The sequence below is a fragment of the Tenrec ecaudatus genome, chromosome 1 (assembly GCF_050624435.1).
Source record: "Tenrec ecaudatus isolate mTenEca1 chromosome 1, mTenEca1.hap1, whole genome shotgun sequence".
Taxonomy (NCBI): domain Eukaryota; kingdom Metazoa; phylum Chordata; class Mammalia; order Afrosoricida; family Tenrecidae; genus Tenrec; species Tenrec ecaudatus.
In genome coordinates, this window is record NC_134530.1 from 116,416,356 (window position 1) to 116,424,828 (window position 8,473).

Here is an 8,473-nt window from a genome sequence, read left to right on the forward strand (position 1 = left end):
ATTTTACAATTAGCATTTCATTTTTATTAAAACAGGCGAGAATAATTAGATTGAAATTGAGAAACAATGTAAATTGGAAATTCCTTCTCTCTCATTAAATTCCATGCTCTATGTGCCAGTTTTAAGCTAAAGTAACTGCCTCTCTTGTGGTCTGATCAATTGAAATCGGTCCTTGCCAAGAATTGGTGGTGTCATCATCCTGATTTCAATGTTACTTCTATTAGAAAGTTGTTTGTGAGTGTATTTCTAACCGATTCGGTAGCTGCATGTATTTATTGAATTTATTAATACTTCCATAATTGAATTTTTAATTATTGTGTTTAATTTACCTAATATTTTTAGCTTTTCCTGTGAAATTTTCTTGTGCAGCAATGCTCTGGTCTTGAAGTGTGTTTTGGTTTATACTATCTACTTGGCCTCTGCCGCCTAAAATAATTTTGCCTTCATGAGGAATCTTATAAATCCTCTAAAACACTGCTCATTTGCCTTCTCCTTCATGTAGTCAACTCTGATCTCCTAGATGGGCATGAACTTTCATTCTTCCAAAGTTCAAGAAATCTCCCAATTCATAGTAATAATGACTTTATAGAGCAAGGTAGAACCCCCCTGTGAGCTTCTGAGACTCTTTATGGGAAGAAAGTACTGTCTTTCTCCCAGAAAACAGAAGGTGATTTCAAACTGCTGACCTTCCAGTCAGCAGCCCAACAGCTAACCACAGTGCCACCCGGGATCCAGTTCCAAAGTCCAGTCGTACTTTGTTCATCCCTCTTGAAGTATATTTACTCTTTCCTCTGACTTTGTTTTGTACAATTTGTATGCACGCCCTATCTCCTTTACGAGAAAAATCATAAACCTCTTAGTGGCCTAGACTCTATAATTCACCTTTGTATTCTGCACAGAACCGATAAAATATCTTCTACACTGTACCACTGAGCAAATATTTGTTGAATTAATAACAAAGTTAATTTAGAGGACGCCAACGACTTTAATTTCCAGTCTATTGCCTAACTCTCCACCATGCTGTTTTAGTGTTGTATTAAATTTAGTGTTGTATTAAATTAAGTTCGGTGATGAATGAGAAGCAGTTTATTAAAATCATCTTAATTCTCATCTTTAGAAAATACTGCTATGAAATGTTTCCTAATAATTTCCATGCATTTCTATTTTTACTTCTCAAATCTTTTCGTTCCATGAACACCAACTAGTTAATGAATAGTAGAGGCATAAATTTCCGTTCCAGTGAAATATTCCCACAGGAAATGACTGATAGTCAAGCTGCCAATAACGGTGTCTATAAACATAATTTGATCTGTATCTCAGAAATTGTTTCCATTCCAACTTTTGGTTGCAGAATCTTTTTACTCTTTGTAGTTAACATGGTTGTTGTTTAAATGTATATATAAGCAAATCCATATATATAAATTGTTCTCGCTGTCGGTGTGAAAAAATTATATAACTACGAAGGTCTAAGTTGAACTTTATCCTTGCAGAGTTGAATTATAAAACACATTAGCCAATGTCTGAGGCAACACAGCAACTGAACATACTGCAACTTTAAAGATGAGAACATTCATAATTTTAACAAAATTTGGGATCACCACAGAAATTAATAAGGCAGCTATGACTAGATGGCACTACATGACCTTAAGTATATTCATCTCATGTTTCTGCATGTGTCTTACACTTCCATAAACAATTTGTAAAGATGATAATTCTAAGACCTTGCCCACAGAATTTAAATTATACATCATATAATTAAGAGAGTAACAGGATGGGAACCTAGCCTCATCTGTCTCTCTGTTTTCCTCTCTTCCTAACGGACAGGTCCTCATCTACAGTAAAGGATGGGGACACGTTTTCCGGTGTTTTCACTTGTTTCTCAGTGACTTGGAAGTCATTTTGATGCCCATGAATTCACAGCTCTGAAGTTGTGCTGGCACGGTCACAAAAGAGGAACCGACTGGGAGATAATAGAGTAGTGTAAGGCAGGGAGCCAAAGGAGGAACGGGGTAGGACTGACTCAATCCCGGAGAAGGGGACGAAGCGCGAACAGGCTGAGGCATGGGATTATGTTGAGCAGTAATAGAGGAGAAACGTCAGGTCTGTTGTTATTTTCTAGTCAATTTACCGCGCATTTCTGTCTCACTGGCGCTCAGTCGTCCATTATGCCCTTCATGGAACCAAAGGTGAGCTTTACACTGGCATTTGTCCAGCGCCCTCGCCCTAAACTGCCTCTCGGGGATCCTCCGGTGTAGGCCTGCCTGGTCTCAACTGCAGCTCTATCAATGCTGCCGGGAAGGACGTCAGCCTAGCGCGGACTGCACTGCCGCTGCCCTGGGATCAACGATGCGATGTTAGTGTTTCCAACCAACAATGTCTGGCAATTGCCAACGTTGCTCACCTCATCCCTACCCCCACCAAAGTAATGAAAAGGAGGCCTTTGCTAAATACATGTGTATTTTCTTTCTTTTGTGTTTTTCCAACCCCCCCCCTTGCCCCCGCCCTCCGTCTTCTCATTGTATTTTTAGTGAAAGTCTGCATAGCAAATAAGGTTCCTGTTTACAATTTCTACACCATATTTATTGTTTGGTGACATGAGTTAAATTACAAATATGCACACATGATATTTTATGAGTTAATCTATTACTAAACTAGCAGGTGACCTGTGGGAATAGGTTAAATACCAAGTTCACAGGGAATGTCAGGCAGATAGCCCGGAGGGGTCTGCTAATCTCTGCCAGTCTGGTAAGCCTGGCATTTTATTAGGAATCTCAGGTTTGTTCCATCCTTTTCTCTCATTTGCTCTGCGACCATCTCATGCCCCTGATCACAGCGATTACTAGTGGGAGCCCAGCACCACGAGTTCTGGCCACAGGATAGCTGATGCTGCACTCTGTTTGAGGTATTAATTCTGGAGACTAATTTCTTCTGTGAGTCTTTGGCTTCCTTTTTCCCTTTTGCTTCAGATGAATAAAAACTAAAAGTGAAATAGTTGTATCTTAGTTGGCCACTCACAAGCTTTTAAGACTCCAGATGTTACTCTCAAGCCAGGATGTAGAACTCTGATCTGTCTGAACTGTGCTATACCCAAGAACTAAGTTGTCTCCTAAGCCTTCAAATCCAGTAAACCAAGCCCTGTGCTTTGGGTGACAGCTAGTTATATTGGGTGTTATGTAATTCATGTCTAGGAAATATCCACAACTGTGCCTGTTTTCTACACACACAAATGTGACATGTGCAAACTTGTATATACTTACGTCTACAGATACATCCAGCATCGTGGCAACATGTGGCTCTTCTGTAGCCATATTTTGAAAATGAACCCAGAGTGACAGTTGTGGTGGGGGGTGGGGGTGGTGGTATTTGGTCCTGACTCAGTGACCCTGTCTAAAACAGAACAAAACACTGCAGTCCTGCACCACCCTCACAGTTGCTGTTATGCTTGAGCCCGTTGTTACAGCCCTGTGCCAATCCAAACATTACAACCTTGAAAACCCAATGGGATCTTTCAGCTTTGTTTTGTATAGTAACTTTGAGACGGACTCACCAGTAACTGGTTTGCTTTTTTGGGGGGTGGGGGGGTGGGGTGAAGTGCGCGTATGCGTGCTGGAATGACCTTATATTACTACATGTAAAGAGGAATTCAAACTCCACCTATCTAATTCCAAAGTCATCACACCCTGTGACATTTCCTTGAATGGAAAAAAGAGAATAAGACAGTTGCTAGTATTTGCACTGGTGCAATTTTGTTTTTTTGTATTTTGTTTTAAAGTCATTTTTTCTGAATATTTTACTCACTCTTGTGAAATGCAGCTGAGTAATGGAAAGCGACTTGTTCAACTTTTGAATGCTTCTCAGTGTATTCCTTTTCAAGAGCGTTTGCTCTGAATTCTCTGGTATATTCCCAGTTAATTCCAAGTCCACCCATACCAAGCACAGTGTGGAGCTGCATCCTGGAAATATATATATAGTCTAATTTGAAAAGAAGGATAGCTGCAAGAAAGCACTAAAGGAAAAATTTGTGCAGCCTTTAAAACACAGAAGGAGCTCTCAGATTAAACCCCTTCCAAAGTGAACAGCTAGTGAGTGAAGGGACAGCATGTCTGCCTTGCTGATAGAACTCGAACCCCAGGCTGCCAATGGTTAATTACAGGAAGTTATTCTGCTGTAAAGCTTACAATCGCGAAAATAAAGTATCCATAGCATATCACTATTTTGAACCCTAATGAAATAATGGGTCTAATAGTGAAGCTGGCGCAAAAAAATCATCAGTAGCAACTAATGTCAGAGAGAGAGCTAGACCTTCAGTGACCTCTGATCAAACACACACTACGAGCTATTCTTGCCCCAAACCAAGCCTGAGTCTGATTAGGCTACCAATTTGCAGAAATAAAAGAGAGCAGAGGAACATGTTAAATATCACAACAAGGATTCAGTCAGCCAAGTCTAAATCCAACTTCTTTAACATAGTAACCAATTGCAATGTATGGATTTTATTTGAATCCTGATTTGAATTAAGTATTGGTTAAAAAGAAATGAACTCATGAAAAGATAATAATTTATCAATTATCAAGGGTTCATGAGGGAGGGAGAGAAAAAAAAATGAGGAGCTGATACCAAGGACTCGAGCAGAAAGAAAATGTTTCGGAAATGATGATGGCAACAAATGTACAAATGTGCTTGACACATTGGATGTGTATGTATGGATGTGATAAGAACTGTACGAGGCCCCAATAAAATTATTTTTTAAATAAAATAAATGAATTATGATCCAATTCAACAATGAAATTTTTTAAATAAATGAGTTATGAGCCAATGGATGATTAGGCTTTTATAATAAGGAAATATTGTTATTTTAATACTAGTTTATTTAAAATCTAAAACCAATTCACTGTCATTGAGTGAATTCCAACTCATAGCAACCCTATAAGACAGGAAAACTTCTTTGGGTTTCAGACTTTAAATCTTTAAGTAGTTCTTTATATTTTAGAGATAATACTGAAATATTTACTGAAAGAATGATATGCAATCAGGGATTTCTTTCAAATTAATTGAGGAGGATGGAGAAAGGAGTAAAAAGGACAAAAGATCAGCTGTAAATTGGTAACTGTTAGAGGGGTGATGGGCACATGCGGGGGAGGCTGTTATAAAACCCTATCTACTTTTGTGCATGTTTGAAATGTCCATCCATTTTTTAAAATATATATGAATCACATTTTAAAAATAGATCCTTGCAGCTGTTTGGCACTACACGACTTGAGAATGACAGAATGGTTCACACTGGAAGGAGAGTGAGAAAAATATTGAAATCTAGGTCTAGGAATTATAATTACAACCCAGACTCAAAGTAGTCTAAGGGCAAAGCTTTGAAATCAGAACTAGTTCAAAATGACTTCATCAGTCACATTCCAACTAGTTACTGATCTTGAACATGTGCTCTGACGTATTTGGGCTCATTCCGGACCCTTCTTCCTCCTAGAAGCACACAGCAATGAACCATATCCCTCCTGCCTGTCATCTAACAACTTCCTCTTCATTCATTCTAGCACCTTCCTCAATCTACCTCTCCACCATTTTCCTTCTTGTCATCATTCCTGGTGATTTCATTATTCACTAAAGAGTCCATTCACCTCTTACTTTATTCAGCTTCTCTTATCTAATGCACTTCCCCCCCTACACCATCCAAACCCACAGTCGCACTAGACTTTGCCATAACCAAACACCACTTCCTGTTTTCAAGCTCACTGCCTCTGGCTCAAACACCCACAATGCTTTGATCTCAGTCTCCCTCCAGTCTTATCGCCCATCATGAATCCTTCCTAGCCAGAGATCCCAGTTTAAATGCCATGATCCTCATTAGAATCATTGCCTTGCCTGTATACACCTCAACTCTCATGTGCCCCTCTCCCTATGCCCTTGGCACAACCCTGCTGTGGTTAAAAGAAATGTTCCCCTCTACAGTATTTTACACTGGCACTTTGACAGCTGGAGAGAATACATTCCGAATTTCAAGTAGTCCTTCAGTGCTGCAAAGCAACTCCACTAAATATCCCCAGTCCATTCACTGGCTGCTTTTTGCCCACTGCCTGTTGTTCACTTTCCTTTTTATCTTTTTAGGGTTTTTGTTGTTCTTTTTTCGTTCACCTTCTGCGATCATTTTCCTCAGCGGTACAGCACTGAGATTACAGAAACATCCCTTTACCTTCAAATCAACCAACCAGCATGCTCTTTAGTCCTCTGCCCTGCTCCCTTTGAAGAGGGCTCCCGCACAACCTAACTTCGTTTCCAGGGGCGGGAGAGGCATTGGTGATGGGCTGCAGAGTGATGGTCTGAGGATGTGACATTTCTTGGTGAGGTGATGGAAATGTCCCAGAACTAGGTGGTAGTGATAATCACACAACGTCATGTACTAGAAACCAGGGATTGTGCACTTTTAAGCTGTGAATTTTATGGAGCTCCAAACAACAACTTAGCTTAACTAGTGGTGTGTGTGTGTGTGTGTGTGTGTGTGTGTAACACAGCCTTGAACACCATGCTCATTTACGAAGTATCAATAGGAGATCAAATTGACAACAGCATATCAAAGATCAGAGAGTGGAACCCGAGTTCAAGGTACCAGGGGAGGAACCACTCAGAAAAGGAGGGTTGGGGAAAAACAAAAAAATAATAATTAAGAAAAGAAAAGGCGGTGGGAACACAATTGAAACATCATCAATGTCTTTAAATGCTACATGTGGAAACGGTTGCACTGGTATATGTTTTGTTGTGTATGTAATAAATATCAACATAAATTTTACATTGTGGGTTTGTCCTCTGTGCCAGAGAGAGCTCAAGAGAACAATGTAACAGCCCAACAGCTTGGGTGGTAGCGCTGGTCTTCCTGTTAGTTAGACTCCATAATGCTCATGGGAAATCTCCGTGAAAAAAAAGACGTTTTAGGAGCAACATCAGCAGAAGGCTGGAGATGCGGCAAGAACAGCATGAACCCTGTTTCATGTGCAGTTGGAGGTCAGAAAGGCTTCCACATTTCAGAAGTTTTTAATTGTCCATAGTCCAAATGAAAGGCAGTGGCTCCTTAATTATGGTTGGTTGACTTTTTATCAGTTACCAAATGAATGCCGATCGAGATTCACCAGCTTAACGAAACAGGCTTTCTGATCACTTCAACCTGTTACCACCAAAGGGGGGGGGGCATGGAACAACACTTAGCATTTAGAAATAACAACCTCCTTTCACTCCCTGCTGTGAACTTACGATTCTCTCATGTTAAAAAAAACCCAAAAGTATTGCTTACATTCATAAGCAAGAAACTACTGAGAAACGCCATAATTATACTGAAAGAGATATGTAAGTAAACACATCTTCAGTGTTTGGATTCCTTGACTGGAGGATTTTCTCTCAGCTACGAGTTCAGAAGCTCTGTATTGCGTCACATTCGGGAATAGCAGGGAGCCAAATCAGGGAATGTGTCTCCCTGATAAAAATAATCTCCTGAGTATTCCCTTCCAGTAGGCCCCCTGGGTCTGTATCCCCTGATCCAACCAATCACAGACGGAAAAGTATTCTTTTTTTTTTTGAAAAGGGAAGAGTTTCCTAACTTTATTTTGTCGAGAGCACACACAGTAAAAGTTTTTACATTTATAATTTGGTGACAGTGTTTGTTTTGTGGCTGTACAACCATTTGCCCTCTTTTTCATGAACAAATTCATTACCCTGTAAAGTCTCTAATTTTTAAGTTATGTATTATAAATTTGATTCCAAACACTGGTGTTCAAATGCTCAAGCAGGCAACTTAACTTTTAAGACCACTTCAGGGTACATTTTTGAGCATAGATTTTAATAACTGATACAATGCCCAAACTCAACAAATGATAGTTTCACCAATAAATTTTTTATACTATTACATTAAAATCAGTTGGACTTCTTTTTTTCTTTTAAGCCAAAAAGCAAAAGTTAAATTTGCCCAGTACCAGGCCACTATACTGAATGCAGGCGAATGAAGGCGTGTGCCGCATTCCCGGTTGGCCGTGCATTCCCGCCGTTCCCTCAGATCTTCCGTCCTCCAGTGCTCCAGTGTCGCTGGAGTCTCTCAAGGGTTGCTCACCTGGTCTCCTAAAAAGCAATTCGGTCATCAAATCCATCCCTCACGTGCTAAATAGTTGATCTTGTTAGGTGGCGTCGAGTCGGTCTGTTCAGACTGAAATGCTACAAAGGAGGCATACACTGCTATTTATGTTGTATTTACATTGCATTCGGAGCCCTGGTGGGGTAGTAGTTACCCATTGGGCTGCTAAATGCAAGGTCAGCAGTTCCAAGCCACTAGCCTCTCCAAAGGAGAAAGACAGGGCTTTCTACTCCTGTAAAGAGTTACAGTCCCAGGACCCCACGGGGCAGTTCTGCCCTGCTCTCTGAGTCAGCATCATCGGCTGGATGGCAGTGAGTTTGAGTTTACACTGTATTGCATATTACAAGC